General features: G+C 35.6%; 1 long non-coding RNA gene across 1 annotated transcript in view; it reads right to left on the minus strand.

Moving 5' to 3' along the window:
- Window positions 1–304: 304 nt before the first annotated feature.
- LOC144246386 (uncharacterized) overlaps window positions 305–21,603 on the minus strand; it is a 108,362-nt gene continuing 87,063 nt past the window's right edge. Inside the window, exons 2-3 of the long non-coding RNA XR_013340098.1 lie at window positions 774–952; window positions 305–322 (exon numbers count right to left, since the gene is read on the minus strand). This is a non-coding gene — a long non-coding RNA (uncharacterized LOC144246386). The remainder of the gene's footprint in view (window positions 323–773; window positions 953–21,603) is intronic.

Below are 21,603 nucleotides of genomic sequence, written 5' to 3' on the forward strand. Positions count from 1 at the left end.
CCAGATCCAATAAAGATGCAGAAGATACACCTCCAAGTGCTCAGGACAAAGTCATAATTTAATATTAGTTCTATTTTCATACTACTTCTAAAATGAAAATTAAAAATAGCTGTAATTTAAGTTCTTGAGAGTGGAAGGCAAAAGATTTCATAAGGATGAAAGAACACTAGAAAACAGAAAGTAAAGAAACTGACACCTTCTGTGGACCTTTATTGAACTCTTTGTGCATGTCAAGATAAAAATGTGATCTTTTCCAATTCAGTGTCTTTGGTCATATAGTGTGCAGCTTCCTTCTTCTTTTTCCATATTTTTGTCCATTTGGCTGCAAAAAGAAGGAATTCACTGATTTAGATGTGAGAGAATCCCAGATCTCCCTCAAACTTGATTAAATGTAATAATTGGTTCACCATAGTGCATTTGCTTAATGCACTTATGCACAGTCAATTGTTTTCACTTAGAATGCAACATTATAAGATTAAATTTAGCATGGAAAATATGTTCTGCCTGCTTTTGGGGTAAAATGTGCAACAGTGTCTTTGATAAGCTTACATCATGTATCTATCATGTTATAATTTACATAGACTCGAGTAAGAAACAAAGCAAGTAAAAACCTCAGTAATTTTTTCTGATAGCTTTAGCTCTGGAATGAATTGTGTGCACAGGGCATCCTATCATATAGGTAAGGAATGCCAGCATTATTTCAATAAATCTGTAAAACCACACTTGGAATTCTAATACAGTGACTCAGAAAAACACAGAGACTTTTAGGTCACCTGGCTCAAATTTCACTGTGACCGGTTGTGAGTCCAAGTCACCACTGCCCAGTGTCAGTTTTCCAGCCCATTGGTGAACCATAATGGTCTGATCAGTCACAGGTGGATGTAGGTCTCATGGCATTCCAGCAGCCATTTATTTCATATCAAGTGGGAAATAAAAACCTGCAAACCCTAAGCTGCAAGCATGTGGCAAGTTAGTGCTTAGTCCTCAGGATTTCTGTAGGCTGCTACAAAGTTATACCAATAATGAATAAATTTTCTCTTAGTTTTGAACAAAAAGGAGAGTAGGAAAAGCCATATCCAGGTTTATCTTTCCAGTATTTCTCCCTCCTATAATATGTGTTAAAGCTATGCCCTTTTAAAAAATTAATTCAACCAGTATTATTAATTAGTGTTTGTAAGTGGATTATAAAAATACCATTCATGTTCTAAGCATATTGTAATATCCCATTTAAAAAAAAAAGAAGAGATAAATATGTTCTCACACGTGTTCTCATGCCATGCTTGAATTTCAGTAAGTAAATGTACAGTTGAATGTCATTAACATCAAGGAGCTGCATGGCCACAAAATGTATGCCATTATTTGGTAACTCATTAGCAGAAATTAATGCAGATGTGATTAATTCAACAAGCATAATAATTTTGTACAGGTGCAGGCTTTGCAAATTTGACCTGCAGTCAGTGGCACATGAAATAAGTCCAGGGGAAAGGGAGGCTGCTCTTTCAAATAGCTTAAGGGCACATACTACACCATGAAATTGAAAATGTTGACACAAAATAATCAAATTAATCAGCAAAATCTTATAAATTTATATGGGACAAACACACATTCATGTAATATTCCTGGCTTTGCCTTTAAACAAATGAAAATTGTTAATCCAATTGTGTATCAGCTGTAATTAATGGAGACCAATGAAAAGCAAAACAAGACAAAAGTTTGACCAAGTTACCCAAACCATGTTCCAGTGTGTCATTGTGTACCTCCTGTAAATCTGATTTGTGTGTCCAGATCAGTTTACCTACAAGGGTGAATGCAATAAAACTTGACGTGGTATCTTAGTGAGGTGAGGTTATGCATCTATAAGGAATTCTGACAGAAATTCCATAAAAGTCCACCAAGAAACAGTAGGAATAACAAGACAATCAGAGAAACAAAGTTAGAATCTGTTCTGAAAGGAAACCAGCAAGCATTCCAAGTATGAAAGACTAGGATGAAAATACAAAAAAAAAAAAAAAAAAAAATTTAAAAAGCCTTGTGTTTGATTTCTACTTCACTGAAATGTGATCTATTGCCCAAAAACATCTCCCATTGTAAGCTACTTCAGTCATAAATCTCAGCTACATGTTTAATTAAGCTAAACTCAATTGTGAACACAAACATAAATATTTGTATCTGTCTTATCCCAGAAGTATTTCAGAAATCTTCAGCTTCTGAAACAGGTGATGAGTTATTCCCTATTCCATGCAACAGAGACTGCTTTGTGATTTCCTCTCACTGCTTCAGACCAGAAAAAGATAAAACTGGTCCAAATCTAAAATTGAGACAAATTTTATTGTAAAAAAACTATTCACAATTTTTAATTAAAAACACAAAATGCATTTTTATATCCCAAAAATGTTTTCTAAAGACTAATGAAAACTTTAGAGGAAGTAATTTGTAGACAGAATCTTGTATTTGCAAAATGAGTTGAAAAATAAAGAATCAATCTTGTTGTTATAGAATTAATTTTTTCTCTATTTGTAATGTTTTTTTTAACATTGGAGAATTACTTCAGCATGTTTCAATTCATAAAAATTCAGAAAGCAAATCTGAAAACAAATACATCAGCTTTATAAATGACAGTGTGACTAACTTGCACCTGGGGATAATTTTTTTTGTAAAAATCTTGAAAAGATATTTTTATCTTGTCCCTGTCACTCTTTCAAGAGTTTTGCAATCTGAGTGGTTATTAATGTCTCTCATTAATCTTGGATGAATTAGGGAGCCAGGATCTTTGAGGCTCAAGTCAATTACGTATAAATAGAGTCCATTATTTACAGCACCATTATGTCCCCAGCTCATTTATTACATAAATCTTTTCCTATCATCCGTAATTTATTCATCCTTATTAACTAACATTTCTGGGTAAATTAAAAAATTGTGACTGAGGTAAATCACATCCCGCTAAGCAGAACTAGATAAGAGTTGTTTATTTCATTTCTCATGCTTTTTACCAGTTTTGACTCTTTTTGACAGGAGATGATTTTGAAAAGAGTAGAGGCAAAATTTATGTATATGCATAGCACAAGTAGTTTCAAACATGCTTTCCTCCTGGAAAAGAAGAGGTTGTGTCCTTGAGACCCTTATTAGCTAATTATGTGATGTCATTGGAAATCTTAACAGCAAAATTTTAAGGAAGAGCCAGCCTAAAATTGTTTTTTTGATATTTTGGATAGTTACTGTGTTATTTTTGCCCCAGCTTGAATTGCAAAAAAAAACAGGACATTGGTCAAAACAGGATAATAAACATCACAAGAGTGCTTAACAAATTACCCTTATTTCAATTAATCAGCATAATAAAGACAAGAATACTGAGCAATTATCTTGATTGGTCCTTTCTTTTATTTTCTCTTTTAGCACAATTTTATACTCCAATTTCTTAATTTTTTATTTTTATCTCACAACTACAATTATCTGATTTTTATAACTATAAGAAGGTACAGTATGGAAATACAGGAAAGAAGTGAGAAGCAGAGATATGTATGTTCCAGACACTGTTCATCTTGGGTTGGGTGAGGAGCAACAAATAGCAAGTTCTTTCCTTTAGTAGTTCTTAACCATAAAATGGGTTTATCTAGCATAAGAAAAGGCCTAAGTAGGAAATCTGTCATGCATAGAAGATCATCATGCCCCTCATAGGTTTTGACAAGTTTTACATATGTACTTTAGCATAGGGTATTAACTGATGAAAATGAAATATTATGGTAAGTGATAAAACAGTATTACATATCTTCACATTGTTTGCTCTTTGCTTTATGTATTTTTTAAACCCTCTTATGTTCACTGATTAGCCTTCTTTTTACCCATCATCAGTCAGAGGCTTCTCTAGCCACATGTTCTTGACACAGTTAGATGAAATTTTGTTGCCTTCTCTTTGTTCACTTGTGTCACAGGCTGCAAATCAAAATAGAGAAGATCTGCATTGTTTTGTCTTCAAGCAGAGCTTGAGAGATAGACAATGATGTCTTAAGAATTTAATCTAGCTTCTTCTGAAAGGTTCTCAATCTTTGTAAATTTTGTATATTTATGATTTTAATGGTACAGTGCCAGCATTGTCTATCATTTATGAGAAACACAACTCAAGGATTCATTCATTGTGACTCCTTGTGCATAATGCCAGTTGTTGCTCTTTAAATAGAAAGAGTTAATTTTAGGGAACAAGGGGAATGGTCTGAAGGCTGTATTTAATTTATAGTGAATTGTTCATGCAGAGGAATGGATTTTACAATTAAATGAGATTCCAGACCTTTCAGCTGCTTAATAAACCATATAAATAGAAGAAATGGATTGGGATTGAACATCTCGGCCCACCTGCCTACTTGCACGTTTGGCTGAAGTACTCTTGGGTAATAGAGAATAAAATAACTTCTTTCCTATTCCTATAAACTAAGACACTCATGAGTAGGAGTGATACACAGGCCAACCAACCAGGCAAATGAGATTTGCTGGTGGTGGGATATTTCAGGGGACATGTCTTTGGTCCACTTCACAGTTCAAATAAAATAATTTTTGAGATATGGACCACAAGGCTTAAAATTTCATATATATGGATTTTTATTCATTATTCTGACCATAATTTTGCATGGTTGTGTTCCAGTATTTATACTATATTTGGGCTTCCGTTAATGACAAAAAATAAAAGATACCCACTAAAAAATTTAGGAATTAGATATGAGACAATTATCTCTGCAACAAATATTCCTACCTTCTCCTCTCCCTCACCTCTGAAAGATTTTTTTGTAAGATGACAAAACCAAAAGAGTTTGACCAGAGCTATTTCAGTATTCAGGTTTTGTACCATGGGGTGAATGCAACTATCAGGTAATCATAATAAATCTTGTTCATTATTAAACAGTCTTACTGAGCCATACACTCCTGAAGGTGAAAGTGCAGAGTTAGGTCCCAAACAGTGATTTGAAAGGAATTATTAATTTATTTTCATCCTTTTTTGGACTGCTAAATTGTCTCCGAACCTTTTCAACTTTTCATTTCACAGTATTCAGGTTACAAAATCAGATGAAGTAGAGAAAAATTTCAAAATGCAACAGGAATTTTCTTTTATTTTCCTACTTTTTTCCATTTTGCCCAGGATTTTTTATTCTAAACCTTTTCGAGGTACCTGGGAGTTTCAGAAATATATTAGTATTTAGAACTATCTTAGGTAACCTCCTGCTGTGAATGCTAAATATCAGAATTGCTATTAATGAAAATATTTTTGCTCAGTGTGTGGATTAGCACATACAGGTAACCAAGGGCAACCATCGAACCCCAGCTGAAATGCAAACAATGGGTTTATTTCATTACCTCACTAACAACATCAGGTGGCAGAGACACACGGGGACCTAGGTTCCATGTGGCTCAGCTCATCCTAGCAAGGGAGGGGGATCCAGGGGCTCACTGCCAGCCTCACTGTAACAAAAGGCTTTGAGCATGTCTGTGAACATGTGTTATCTCTCCACAGGAGTTCTACTTCTCAAAACAGGCAGAGGATGAACAACGCAAGGCATAAAAAATGTAGCTTGCACAGTCTCACCTGCAAGGTGACTTTGAGCAAGTTTATTCCCTCCTTGCTGAATCTCATGGTTTTAACACTTTGTTTCCAACAGTCAGTATTCACATTGATTTTTTTGCTAGCAGTATCATAAAATCATAGAATCATAGAATGGTTTGCATTGGAAGGGGCCTTAAAGATCATCTGGTTCCAACATCTCCCCACTATGGGCAGGAACACCTTTCAGCACACCAGGTTGTTGAAAGCCTCATCCAACCTGGCCTTGACCACTGACAGGGATGGGGCATGACTTGCTTTATTCTGCTGTACTTCTGGCAGTGAGACAGGCTTCCCAAGCAGGTACATACTTGAGTTCATTGAATTCTGCCATCCTATCTGGTACATTTGATGTTCTCTGATTTCTTCCACTATGAAGCTAGGGATTTGATATTAAACACTAATTTGAAAAATAAATTGGTGAAAATATGGAAATTGCTGGTCTGATAGATTCTGGTCTCTACTTTTTCTACAGTCTTATTCTAATAAAGAAAAATATCCAGTTTCCAAGAGGAAAATGTACTCTAAATTGTACATTCAGAATGTGCATGTTTTTATAAAGGAAATTTTGAAGGAAAAAAGCTCAAGTAAATATAAACTCTGAAGCCATTGGACTTTGACCCAGTTTTTGTATTGGAGAAAAGCTATGTATGCTGTCTACCTGAATGTTAGCAAAGCCTTTAACACTGCTTCCCACATCATTCTCCTGGAGAAACTGGCTGCTCATGGCTTGGACAGGTGCACTCTTCACTGCGTCAAAAACCGACTGAAATGCTGAGCCCAAAGAGTGGTGGTAAATGGAATTACTTCTAGCTGATGCCCTGTCACAAGTACTGTTTCCCAGGGATCAGTACTGTTTAATCTCTTTATTGATCATCTGAAGAAAGAGGTCAGGTTTACCCTCAATCATTTTCCTGATGACAGCAAGTTGAGCAGGAGTGTTGATCTGCTGGAGGGCAGGAAGACTCTGCAGACGGATCTGTAGAGGCTGGATCTGAAGAGACTGAGGACAAAGTGTGAGGTTCAACAAGGCCAAGTGCCAAGTGCTTCTCTTTGGTCACAGCAGTGCTACAGGAAGAGTGGCTGGAAAGCTGCCCAGCAAGAAAGGACCTGGGTGTGCTGGTCTACAGTGATTGAACATAGACCTGACCTGTATCAGTAACAGTGCAGCCAGCAGGACCAGGGCAGTGATTGTCCCCCTGTACTTGACACTGCTGAGGCCACACACACCTAGAATCCCATGTTCAGTTCTGGGATCTTCACCACCAAAAAAGGACATTGAGGTGCTTGACTGTGTCCAGAGAAGGACCATGAAGGTATGAAGGGCCTGGAGCACAAGTCTTATGAGGAGAAGCTGAGCAAGCTGGGAGTATTTAGACTGGAGAAAAAGAAGATCGGGGGAAACCTTACCTCTCTCTGCAGCTACCGCGTTGCAGTGAGGTGGAGGTTGGTCTCTTCTCCCAAGTAACAAGATATGAAAAGAGGTTGTGCCAGGAGAGATTTAAATTGGATATTAGGAAAAATTTCTGAACAGAAATGGTGCAGGAACAAGATGCACTAGTACAGGCTGCCCAAGGAAGTGATTGAGTCATCATTTCTGGAGGGATTTAAAAGATGTGTAGATGTGGCACTTAGGGACATGGCTAGTTGGAGGACATGACATTGCAGAGTTAAGAGTTGGATTCAGTGGTTTCAGAGGTTTTTTCAATTTAAATGAATCTATGCCTCTTGTCTGTGAAGTTTTTGATTTAATGCTGACTCATCTGAAACTCATCTACTAGTTTTTCAAATAAAACAAAATCAATTTTCCTTATTTTCCATTATTAAAAGAATTTTGCAAAAGTAAGATTAATTTTAATTGCCTTCATTTTGTTTCTGTAATTTTTAATTTACAAATCCTGAAATGGTACAAAGTGTAAAGTAATAGTTGAATATCAACAGTAAGGTATTCTACTTGTCTATTTAAAAAAAGACATGATATTTTAGACTTTAAAATAACAATTATTTTTTAAAACTATTAATATACTATATATATATATAACATTGTGGTTTGGGAAGACTTTTGTGTCTTTTCCATCCAGCTACATTAGGGACTTTGGAAAGGAAAACATATGTAAATATATGTGGTTTGGTTTAAAGGCCACAAACTTTTGAAGTTGTTGTTGCTTGTCGCTAGAAGCACAACCCTCTAAAATCAAGGACTCACTATATTGACCAGTGGCATGAGCATTGCATTATAGTGATCCACACAAAGCATAAGCATTGTGGCCAACTAACCTAGCAGAAGTTCATGAGAATGTTTCAACTTTCATTGTCTTTCTCTTGCTCTTCCACTTTTATTCTAATTATGCAAAACAGCAAAAAAGGTGAGTCCTCCCTGACACAACATGTTCTTTCTATAATGTCTTCTGCCATGTAAAAAAAAGACAGGACCATATAAAGATATCAAAGCCACATAGTTGTCATTGGGTGTTTTGGCATTAGGATTCTTTTACATCAAAAAAACAGGGTAGTCCAAAAACCGAGAAGAGCTGACTCAGTGACTAAGTAATTTAGTTATGTCATAAATTAGTATTGAGCCTAAAATATATACAATTGAGTGTTTCTAGAAATAAATACCTGATGTTAAAGTTAGGTGAACTCATAATTGTTATTGTCTCGGATAGAATGAGTTAGTGCCTCTGATCTTCTCAGGCTCAGCATAAAATATATGAACTATGAGTTACTTCCTTCTTTGAAAGCTGTATTATCTTGACACCACATGGAAAAATCTTTATCTTATAAAGACTTCAATCTAGTCTGATTGATATTTCTTCTTCCTGTGAAGGGTATGTATGTTTAAAATTTTACCATTGATATGAAGGTTTGTAAATATAGAATTTATTCTAGAATGTCATATTCAGGTTCATCTCAACTTCACCAGGTAAGAAACTAAAATACTAAGCAATTAAGCAGTTCACCACAACCTTCAAATGTCCTATTGAAAATTAAGACAGTGAATATATTTTAAATACAAATCCGATAGTAATCAGTGGAATGGGGGATTCAATAGTGTTGTCCTGTCAGGGAGCTACACAAAAGACTCACACTAACTATAGCAATTACTTCTCCACTAAAACCACTGGAGATTAGATAATACATGAGAAAATGCTGTATAGTGATGGATAATATTTCATGTTTGTCACATTACTTGCATGAGAAAGAGGCATCTCATCCTGACTCACTTTGAATGTCCAGATAATGAGAAGTATACTAAGAATGTACTTTATTGAAAAAATGCTTTCTTTTTGAGGTTGTCATTTCATCATTTGTGCTTCAGCATCTGAGAGTGTGTTCTTCAGCATTGTGGTTTGTTTCAGTCTTTTTCTGGTTGTTTTGTTGGATTTCTTTTTCTTCTAATCTTCTACTACAGAGCAATATTTTTAACCTTTGATATGTGACATTTCAAAAGACATAGTTCTTAAAAGATGTGGCTGCTCCTTTTGCTAAAATCTGTGAAAGGCATTAGGAACCAATTCATTTATACTGAAGAAAAAAAATAGTGAAAGCACAATCTTATTTAAAAGGTGAAGGATTATGTTGTAGTAGAATATATTATCTGAACTGCGTTTTCTGAGGGATGACAATGATCTTTATTTTGAATACCTGTACCTTTACCAAATCCCAACAACTTGAGTAAAGTATCTACATAAGCCACTTGGAAAAACTTACATGTAAACAAAACATTAAAAAGTGTTTTAAATATCTCCATGCAAAGTTCACAGCTATCTAGCTAAGAAATAATGGTAATCTCTGAATTACAGAAATACATTTCAGGTAGAGTTTCATCTTGCTCAATCATCACATCTTAAATTTGTTATTTTCCACCCTAGGGGAACCACATCTACCTCCTTTTAATTTCATGCCATTCTAATCTTGTGTTCTCCAAACTACTTGCCAGTAATATTTAATTCCATTTTTTAGTTTAGTAAAGACAGCTAAAACGCTTATATTTTGTAGAATGTTAATTCTACTTTGACACCTATTGGCTGTGCCATAACAGTGAGGAAGAGTCCAGTTCAGGCTAAAATATCACTGAAGTAATTTTATACTTATTTTCAAAAACTCACAAGATATTTTTTACTGTAATATTTAAATGTAGTGCACAGAAAATGCCCAGTACAATCAAGAGCATGCAAAGCAAAAACAACCTTCAGGTAAGCAATCGGGTAATTAGACCAAAAGCTATTATCAGCAAATAGCGAAGATATGTACAGACTAGCTTAAGAAAAGGTATCTATGGTCTCAAATATATGTCCAGCTTCTCACAGGTAAACCAGGACCAAAGTGTTGGAAAAAATTTGCATAGAATGAAATGAATGTAATGTCTTACATCAGTTGGTTTTCTTAGAGTTATTTGCCATTCTTCAGGACCATATATGTAATTTTTAGCCATAATTAACTGAATGTAGACTGTCCCTTTCACCAGGCTCCAGACCTCCAAAACTAAGTATTTTTAAAAACCTTTTAAAGTTTAAAGTTTTTAAAGACTTCCAAATTTATTTTATAAAAACTTCCACTACACAATGCAAGAACATTCTTTCCATTCAGAGCTTTGACACTACACAAAACAAAGCACCACATGAGAGATACTGAGCACCTCCATTTTAAATTAAGTTCAAACAGAAAGGAGGGCACTCATAAACTCAGTAGACCCAAGGAAATGTTCCAGAATAAAAGAAAAATGAATTTTCCAGGACATTTAGTTCCCGTGATGTCACAATAGCTGCTCCTCTTATGGCACGATTCCTAGTCAAATTATTCAGTGATTATTCTATTTCAGTTTCTCTGTTGAATATTCAGTTTAATTGCTCAAAGAGAATTGCTTTGCTATTGAATATAGGAAAAAAAAGAAAGGAGAATAATTTTTGGCTGAATCTATCCTGCTGCTCTGAAGCTGTAGGCTATAATTTTTAGTGTTCAGCTTAAAGAAAAAATACCTGGTTCCTGTCTTGGTTGTAACCATGAGAGATTAAAAGCATTTAAGAAATTGATATATTGGATATATACTGGATATAGAAATGGATATATCAAATGTATAGTCTCTTTTCATTTGAAGTATGATTGACCACCCCATGCTTCACTGCCTTTTCTTGATCATCATGGCATGTCAAGACAAATTCAAAACGAATCCAATTTAATTTACTCCTGAATTACAGTACAGCCTGGGGACTAACACAAATCTGCCCAAAGAACTGTCTGGTTTTAATCTGACTACCCTTTCTGTAAATGCTGTGTTCTGTGGAAACACAGAAATGCCAGTTTTTAGGCCAATGATTCCCAAAGCCGTAGGGGGAAAGTCCATTGTCACACCTCAAACTTTATCATTTACTTTCCCTGCCTGCTAAGAAAGTAAATGGACATTCTATAGTTTCATGCACTTGATGGAGAACACACTTTGGAAATAGTTTTTGGGGAATATAATTTTTTATAGAAAATTGCTTTATTTTCAGTTGGTCAATGATATCTCTTCCAGAAGTAGAAATTCCACAGAAGACAAGAGAACAGGAAATGAGACACCTACATATCAAACTGAAGGTGAAGAATATGAAAGGTAAGTAAAAAGTATTAGCAATTATGAAAGTGTTACAGAACATATCAAACTAAAATGCAAAGTAGACAGCACATTAAAGAAATTTGAAAGCTTACATAACACACAAACAATTAAAACTACTTTTTCCAGTTCTACATTTCTGAATTGATTATTTCTTTAACCAAATGACTTCCTAATTATACTATAAACCCATTAGTATAAAACTCCTCTCAGGTCTGTAGAGGGACCCAGACAGACTGGATAGGTGGGCTGAATCCAACACTATGGGGTTTAATATGACCAGGTGCCATTTCTTCACTTTGGCCACAACAACCCCCTGCAGGGCTACAGGATGGGCACCGAGTGGCTGGACAGTGCCCAGGTGGAAAGGGGCCTGGGGGTGCTGGCCAACAGCCAGCTGAACCTGAGCCAGGGTGTGCCCTGGTGGCCAAGAAGGCCAATGGTATCCTGGCTCATATCAACAATAGTGTGGCCAGCAGGACCAGGGCAGTGATTGTCCATCTGTATTCAGCACTGGTCAGTACCTAAATGGTTCAAAGGTAATTAAATTGTCTTTCTTATTATGAATGCTATTAAAGCTGTAGAGTTTCTAAATTATTTCCTCACTTATTACTGAGAAAAAAAAATATACAAATATCTATTCAAGACTGATTAGTTATTGACATTAACAGTTATTGACATTAACAATAAGTAACCTTTATCTTAGCCATCATTCTTGACTTAAAGGAAATTTCAAGAGACATCAGTGTTAGGGAAATTATTTTTAGCACAAATTTAAAAGGGGAAAAAAAAAAGCTCCTCTTAAATTTCAGAAATCCTTTGAAGAGTAAAATGAGAAGACAGGACAGTGAAGATGGCACTGTTGGTTTCTAACTGATGTATGACAGTGATATGTGCCAGCCAGATGCTGAAATCTTTTAACAAATGACCAATTTGAAATGGATGTTTTTGTCAGCACTGTTCTGGATGAGTCAAACACAGACAGTGTCAACATTAACTTCCTTACAGACAGTCCTTCTGAGGAGGAATGAGGGCTGTCTGGGATTTCCTAAAAATGAAGATGATTGTACAGAGTTACTCATGTGCAGCAAGTTTGTGATGCCTGAAAGCCCCAGACATACCATACACATGTATCACAGCTGGCCTGTGCCTGTGCCATAAAACCAGTCTTCAAAACACACCAAATCTTTCAGGTATGTGATGTACCAGGGAGTCACACGTGCACAAAGACATACCTGATACTTCCCCAGCTGTCAGGCATATTGTACAGGCACATGGCAGCCATGCAGTGTAGGCTCATTAATCACTGCTTCCATGACACGGCAAGTTCTCTACACATAGCATGCTGTTAATCAACTCACAGTCAAAAGGATTGTTCGGGATTTCCCGGTTCTGGAATGTGTATGGCAGAACTGCTGCTTGTTATATCTGACTGATTTTTTTTGATCGCCAAGCAATTGTGAGAAATTTACATGAGTTTCCTGAATTGATATTTTAAAAGGAAAAAGAAGTAATGACTTGCAACTAAAAGATGAGAACAGCTCAGGGAATGATCTTCCCAAGGTCTGAATGAAAGATCAGCTGGTTCAAATCAAATTGCATTTTAATTTTTTGCTAAGTCTTTATTATTTAAAGGTGTTCAAATAAAAATCCACATACATTTGCATTTACTTAGGCCAACTTATTTCTAAGTATTTTCTTTATGAATTTTAATTAAATGTGATTAAAAAAAATGGGGTTTCTGAATGTTTTAGACACCATGCTGAAAAAAAGAATTAGACCTTTTAAGTAATTGATGTGTTTAAGCCTCAAATAGATACTTCAAATTTCAAATTGTGTCTCTCCAGGTATTTATAATGAATTCACAGCCATGGTGAATGTCATCTGAGAAGCTCAATTCTCTCTAGAAATTGACCAATTAAACTATGATCCTTTTAAGTAATGTAATATGATCAAAACCTGTTTTATGGGTGGCCCATGCAAGTTAGATTATTTAGTATTCTATAAAACAAAGAGTTTGACATCTTCCAATAAAAATATGAATTTTAAACTGTTCATAAGATGGTGGTCAATAGACTTTGTGATATATTTAATAGGTGTATTAGTGCTGCAAATACTCATTTTGTCATGATTGAGAAAAATAATTTGTTCTCCCTTAAGTGATGAGAGGGGATGTGTTTTTCGGGTTTAGTTTCCTTTTTTGTGCCCTGCAGATTAATGTTTCTGTGGCTTGAATATCATCATTAAACAATCTCATTATCTCTGTTTGAATGAACAAGCAATGTTGTAGAGCACCAAATTTCTGCATACAGATGGTATATTAGCTTGTATCCACTATAATGGTGATCACTGGATGTATTTCTTATGAGCTTTGATGCTGAACTTCCAAATGCTGAATTATTTTTCCTCTCCTACTCTCAGTACTCTAGGGTTTCCAGCCCAAATTCCCACAGATGGAGGCACAAGGAGAATGATGGAATGTCCGAATCATCCTCTATCACCATCCCATCAAATGTACAACACAATTCTCTTACAAGCAGCTCCCAGAATCAAGCACTGGCTCTTTGACAGCATGAAATACTCTAGTACTTCAGCAATGTGCATTTAAAAAAAAAAACCCTTCTGGCAGCTATGTTAATTTTGAAATGTCCCTACAATGATTATAAAAAGAACCTTGGGTAACAGGATCAGTTTTAGCTGTAGATCCCTGTGGACTGATGGGTAAGATTTTGGTTGGGTGATCGCATCAGTGGCTAAACAGCTCAGACTCCCAATGGTCATCAGTGACAAGTGGTGTCCCTCAGGGGTTTGTATTGTCAGTGTTATTTAATATTTTCATGAATGACATAGATTAAGGAATTAAGTGCACCCTCAGCAGCTTTGCAGATGACACCAAGCTGAGTGGTATGGTGACACACCTAAAGGACAGGATGCCATCCAGAGACACCTGGACAAGCTTGAGATGTCAGCCCATGGGAATCTCATGAAGTTTAAAAAAACCAAGTGCAAGGTGCTGCATCTGGATCAGATACACCTGGCATCAAAACATGCTGAGGACGAATAGACTGGAGCAGCCCTGTTGAGAAGGATTTGGGGGTATTGGCAGATGAGAGGCTGAACATGACTCAGCAATGAGCACTCACAGCTCAGAAAGCCAAAGCTCAGCATCAAAGCCAAACTTGGCCTGCAAAAGTAGCCTGATCAGGAGGCAGTGATTCTTCCTCTCTCTCCCTTCTGGTGAGATCCCACCTGGAGTGCTGCATCCAGCTCTGGGGTCCTCAGCATAAGAAGGATGAGCACCTGTTGGAGCAAGTCCAGAGGAGGGCCACCAAGTTGATCAGAAGCTTGGACTATCTCTGCTATGACGAAAGGCTGAGAGAATTGGAAAAGGTAAGTCTCCAGGGATGTAATTGTGGCCTTCCAATACCTGAATGGAGCCTACAAGAAAGATGGAGAGAAACTTTTTACAAGAGCCTGTCATGACAGGACAAGAGGGAATGGCTTCAAACTGAAGGAGAGTAGATTTAGATTAGATATATGGAAGAAATTATTTCCTGTAAGGGTGGTGAGGCACTGGAACAAGTAGCTCAGAGAAGCTGTGGTTGTCCCATCCCTGGTAGTGTTCAAGGAGAGGTTGAATGGGGCTTTGAGCAACCCAGTCTAGAGGAAGGTGTCTCTGTCCCAGAGCAGGGGGATTGAAAACAGATGTTCCTTAAGGTGCCTTCCAACACAACCCATTCTGTGATTCTATGATCCTGTACATACTGAGGATGAATTTCCCTATAGGTGAAATACGTCACAGACTTAACATTTTTTGATACAACACTACACAGACATAAATTAATGCTATAATTAGCAAATAGTTACTGCAAGAATATGTTAATACTTTTGTGGTATCAAAGGTTCAGAATTAAATGCATATATTCAATGAGAAGAGAATAAGAAATCCTGCAAAGTCCTCAACATTTCCTATGGCAAATAAATAATAACCTAGTAACTAAACCTTCTGTATACATAAGCAATAATAACAAGTCAGAGTTGAAAAGAACTGCTTGCCTTAGGAAAAAAAAACCACAGCATATGATGAAATCATCAGTCATCCAACATAATGAGCAGTGAGAACAGTTAGAAGAACACATAAAAACTAAATTAAATAATTTTTCTTTCTTAATCAATTTAATAAAAGGCAGTATCTACTCCTGGGGAATAAGATATCTCAGTTGTTGTCCAAAGCTGAATTCTGAAAGTTAGTTTTGAACTACAGGTAAGATTATGATTCTTTCCCCTTTTCTTTTTTAATAAAGGAGGATGCCAAAGACTTAAGCAGAGACTGCTTACAAGTGAAGTCAGAAGCAACTCACCCTACTCTAATTAAGTTTATAATTTTTTGTTTTTCAAATCTGTGTTGACCTTTTCTGAGACTCTCTAGCAAGAAACATCAGCATGATGTGTATCTTAACAATGGATATGTTTGTGTTGGGAATCCTAAGAAAAAACAAAAGCTGCTATTCAGTAACACAGTTTACAAGGGCACTTGGAGGAAATTTTTATTACTTTTTTGCTGGGGATCCATGAAGTTAAACTGACTAAAGGACAATTCCTCTTGCATCAACAAAAAGGTCTTTTTTATGCTAAGGCATTTTAGCTTATATAATAACTTTATTTATCAGCAGTGGTCTGTTTACAGCAACAAGAACTCAAGCCTTAACAAATGTCTTTTCAAGCTTCTGAAATGTTTCTGATTTTTTAAGTTAATTTTATGTTTTCCTATAATTACTAATAATTTTGTATTGATACAAAATGGTCACATAAGATAAATACAATATTTATCACCAAATTGAATGGAGGCCATTAAACAGTGTGTTGCAGTAGTTCTTCCAAGGAGGGTTTGGTAGTATTCCCAGACTAGCCAGTTCTGGAAAAAGTAGCTCCTTTGTGTATACATACTAGACTACAACAATACAGTCATGTCTATCAAAGCCCCAGAAAAAGTAAATGGACAGATTTTGTAATAGTGGGAGTAGAATATTAGGGGTTCCTCATGACAGGTGGGTGAGTGACTGGTTCTGCATGAATAAATTGTAATATTTTACTGCAAAAAGAAAATTTATACAAGTTCTGCACATCACCTGTATATATATGTGTATATATATGTATATATGTATATATATGTGGGTGGAAGACAGAACACCTAAAGTGAAAATGATTATATTTTCTGTGTGAATTGAAGACATTCAATTTCCAGTTGATGACAAATTTGCATTCAGCATGAATAATAGGTATTCTACCCTCAACAACAGGGGACAGTTTCAGTCTCATGCAAATGCTCACTGACTGCATTGTGTCAATTAAAACAGATGGGGTAAGGATGGAAGGGAGTTAATGAAATGGAAGGGAGTTAATGTATTAGGGAAAGCTTTTTTTTTTTTTTTTTGAGAAAATACTATCCCTTTTATACTCTTTTATAATTTTTTCCAGTTTCTGAGACCATGATGCTTTAAACAAAAAAATCAAGTCTGTCATGTAAAAGCCTTTTGTATTGTTCCCATTGCTGTTTTCAAGATTTATGATACAAAATATAAGCTGGCTAATATTTTCCTCATCTAATGGTAATCCACAGCCTGCTTGGCATGGGTACAATTATTCACAGCTGTATGCAAGATGTTGTTAAATGCAGAACAGCATCACTAGCTGCCTCCTGCATACTGTTACCAGAAAATATTCAGATGATTCCTCTCTCTAAATAATTACTCTAAATGACCAAAATTTTTCCTGAGATATTCAGATATGGCAGAATTAAAAAACAAACCAAACCGAAATAAAACAAACAAACCAACAATAAGAAATCAATGGCAATCTGGTCCCATTTTTACTTTAGTTTACCAGAAGTAAGGTGTTTCTATGGACCAGGTCTATTTTATTCAGCATTCCACTATAATTTCATTTTTCATATAGATTCAGGTGAGTATAACCTAGAGAGATTATTTAAATTGAGATGATTTTAATCATCCAATTGCTCAGAATAAAATTCATATTCATTTACTCAGTCACTTCCCTCTATGCTCTCTTTTCTATAATCGCAAGAAGATAATTCACAAAGGTCTCTCTGAATTATTGAATAGCAAAGGAATTACTTTACTAGAAACTTACCCCATGAGTGCCTTTTCTTTCCCAAATTCAGGACATCAATTCTAAAAAATCAAAATAACACTGAAACAAGAAGCAACCCCAAATCCTTTCAGCAGAAATTACTTCTTTAAAAAAAAAAAAAAAGTTGAGGTTTTTGTTTCAGTTTGGGGTTTTTTCTGTTTGTCTTTTTATTTCTTTTTTTTTTTCTAAACACCTCTCCACATCCCTCAATACAAATTGCAAAGGCAATAACAAGAATTTATTCTAGAGAAAAGCTTGTTTTTAAGAGGGTTTGTTTGGCAAGGATTTGGTTGCAAGGGGCTCCAAGGTTGGCTTCCGTGAGAAGTTTCTGGAAGCTTCCTCCATGTCAAGCAGAGCCAATGCCAGCTGATTTCAAAACAGAAGTGCTGCTGGTGAAAGCCAGGCCAATCAGAAACACTGGTAATTCCTCGGTGATGACATATTTAAGAAGGAAAAAAGAATTATTTGGCAATTGTAATTGCAGATCTGGTCACAGAGAGCCCCATCCAGCCTGGCCTTGAACACCCCCAAAGCTGGGAATTCCACAGGCTCTCTAAGCAACCTCTTCCATTTAAGGTCATTCCCTCTTGTCCATCACTACATTCCCTTGTGAAAAGATCGTCTTCCTTCTTTCTTGTAGGCTCCCCTTTATGTCCTAGGATTTGCTATACGGTTTTCCCAAAGCTATCTCTTCTCTAGGCTGAACTGTCCCAACCCTCTCCCCAGGTCTTCAAAGAAGTGATCAACTTTGTGGCTCTCCTCTAGAGTCTTTCCCACAGGTCAGCATCTGTTTTGTGTCAGGAAAGATGAGTATTGACAAAATGCATAGTAGTCTAAAACCCATCACCTTTGAATTTAAGACCTCAGAAGAAAATGTATTGAGCATACTGAAAAGCTGTTTCTTTTAAGACAGCAATTGAACTGAAATAATATGGGACGTAATAATAATATAGTGACAGCATATGTAACCTAGATTTTCTGAAAGCATCCTTGTAAATCCCTAATTAAATAGAATTTTGTTCCTGAATTTCTTGTCTCATAGAGCTTACTTCTTTGCAATTGGTAGGGGTTTTTTTATATATACACTGAATATTTTGGTTTGGGTATTTCAAAATTTCAACAGTCAAACTTCTAAACTCTGACTACAGGTTAGGCTAAATTAGTAAACAAGGTTAATGTAATAAAATTAGGCATTCAATCTGGAAATCATGAGGTTTAACAGCTGGTTAGAACTAGTTACATGTTCCCCAGACAGCTGTTCATTCAAATGCAAACATGAGGTAACTTCTTCAAAAGCAGTATCTTCTCCTAAAGGAAAATGGTTCAATCTGGATGTTTAGAAAAACAGAGGAATTTCTGGTCACACTGAGATATTTAGCTTCCAGTTGCCTCAAGTCAACTTTGAGGCAAAAATGTTCTCTTTCAGAAGTTCAAGTTGTCATCATGTATGAACATAAAGCAATTTGCATTGAATTCAGCAAAGCATTTAAATAAAAATTTACTAAAAAAATTGTGGAGTTTCATTATCTTTGTGCAAGAGATATGCTGTATCTGTGCTGGCATTACTTTAACTTACTCAATGACACTGATGGTGACTTTGGAGCATTGAAACGTGCAGTTTCACACAACTGCCAGAACAGCTAAAATATTAGCTGTGGAATTGCCAAATCATACTAATTTAAAGCAGATCTGATATAAGTGATTGCAAAGGCACTTGTTCCTTTGGAGACAGTTTTTCAAATATATGTTAATTTCAGAAGAATTCATCTCACAATTAGGCATCAGGATCAAACTGTTTTAAAAATTATCACAGCTGAAGAAAAGTGACTACCACTTATATTTTGGTAACATTTCACCGAGTATACAGCACATGCAAAAATTTTAAACAAAGCTTAAGTAAGTTAACAAATAACATATTTGGATCTGATAATATTTTTCAGGTGATTGTGCAGATATACATATCTATCTCTTTTTGTGCAAATATGTCTATCCCATTTATTTTGAGTGCAATAGCTCTTCATTTTATACTACAATATATAATATAGTTATTTTACTCCTGCCGCACTCATTTAGTCTTGTGCTTATCAACATCTTACTATTATCTTACTGTTAACTCCATTACTAGACTTTCAATAAAAAGGACTTCAGATTTCACCAAGTTTCATTTTGGATTCTCTTTTTTTTTTTTGAGTTTTTTTTCTTTTTCCATTTAAATACAAAAAAAAAAAAAAAAATCAGCATTTATCAGTAAAATATAATACAAACATAAAAGCAAATTTTATTTTCATTGCCATAACAAAAGATTATAAATGTGAAGGACCATTCTACAGATGGTCATGCAGAAATCACTACAGCTGTGTGCAATGCTGTTCTCCACTTCTGTGGACTATACCAATTTGAGTATATTCCAGTATATTAATACTACATTTTTAAAAGCAAATTAACACTCTTTAAAATTGTAGGTTCTATATATTATCCTTTTCTTTTAATATATTTTTTTTACTGGATACAGCTGGACACTACATCATTGTTCGATAAGCAGAAGAATAAACCAGAAAATATCTTAAAATAATTTTTTTTTCAATCTGTTTCTGGAGAGGTGTAATGGAGCTTGAAGTACCTTTTCAGTAGAAAATTTTAGTTAAATGCCTCCTAAAAGAAGCAGCCAGATCAAAATCCTCTGAAATTCAAACTGTACATTTTAATTTTAGGTAATTGTATTCAGAACAGAAAGCATAGAATAAAAATATTTTCCAACATGGATGAGAAGTACCAAAACACACATAGTTCACAGTATTGTGAGAATTTCAAGTGCATTTTAATAGGTTTTTGACATTTTTTTTAAATTTTAAAAATAATTTCTTAATGATATTCAGCAGATTCACTCATTTAAGACACTTTCCAAAGTTACTCAATTTAGCCTGTCAAACCTTTTCATCATAGTTTTTAAATAGTTTCTAGAGAGAACAATTCCAAGGTTGTAGTTATGATCTGCAAAAAAGGTCTATACTTCGAAGAGTAGGATTTATTTGCATTTATGGGTTAATTATGCATGTTTCCACATATCCTGTATAAAGCAATTCTATTACATGTATTTCATGTTTTCCTTCCAAGTGCAAATATGGGATAAATCCAATCTCAGTGTTTTTAGGTCATGAAAGCTACCAATATTTAGAGAACAAAAATAGCAACTTTATAAAATTGCACACAAAAACACTTTCCCAATGCAACAATCTGCAGCAAATGCAAAAGAATTCTAACTTGTGCAGATTCATAAGAGGTTTCAAAGTACAACATACAGAAAGCTAAGACAGGTACAAAAGTAAGTGCACTTAAGTATGCACTCAGGGCTTGCCAGTCCCATTGCAATTATGAATTAATGTGTCATCTTTATTTTTATGTACTCTGCCTTTTGTAGAAAGTATAACACGATGAATACCTGGTTGAATATAATGTAACATTACTTCTTTACTCACTAAATCATGTTGGAGCTTTTTATACATAAAGAGACACTCCAGCAGGGGCTTGGTATGCATTGACATTTTATGTACCACTAATGTCAAAAATCACACTTCTTCAAAAACACAACTCATCCAAGGTTTTCAAAGCATAAATTAGTGGAGTGGCATGGAAATCACAATAAGGATTTTGGTCCAGCTAAGACAGATGTTGGAGTAAAAAAACAGGAGTGCTAAAACTATGATTTTCTGAAAATACCACTTTATCAGATCTAGGAGATATGTTGATTGCCAAAACATTTTTTTGTAGGCAAGTTTCCTAGTGTTTTGGTTTCAGCTCTTATAATGTTAATTCATTTTGATCTTGACCATGGTGTTTTTTCGAAACATTTTGGAACCCAAAAGTTTGCTTTCAGACCTGAAATTCTATTTTTTTTCCTCTCATTTTTATGAAAGGAATTTTGAGCTAGTAGATTTTTCCAATATTTAACTGCCTGCTCAGTGAAGAAATTAGTCCTAATGTCCAGCCTGAGCCTTCTCTGGCACCGCTTGAGTCCATTTCCTCTTGCCCTGTTGCTGTTTGCCTGGGAGAAGAGGCTGACCCTCACCTGGCTGCAGCCTCCTTTCATGTAATTGTAGAGAGATCTAAGGCCCCTCCTGAGCATCCTTTTCTCCAGGCTAAGGAAGCCCAGCTCCCTCGGCCACTCCTCACAGGACCTGTGCCCCAGACCTCTCAAATATTCTTGTTCTTCTCCAGACATGCTCCAGAACCTCAATGTATTTCTTGCAGTGTTTCTGAAGGGCCCAGACCTGGACAT

The sequence above is a fragment of the Lonchura striata genome, chromosome 6 (genome assembly GCF_046129695.1).
Source record: "Lonchura striata isolate bLonStr1 chromosome 6, bLonStr1.mat, whole genome shotgun sequence".
In the NCBI taxonomy this organism is placed as follows: Eukaryota; Metazoa; Chordata; class Aves; order Passeriformes; family Estrildidae; genus Lonchura; species Lonchura striata.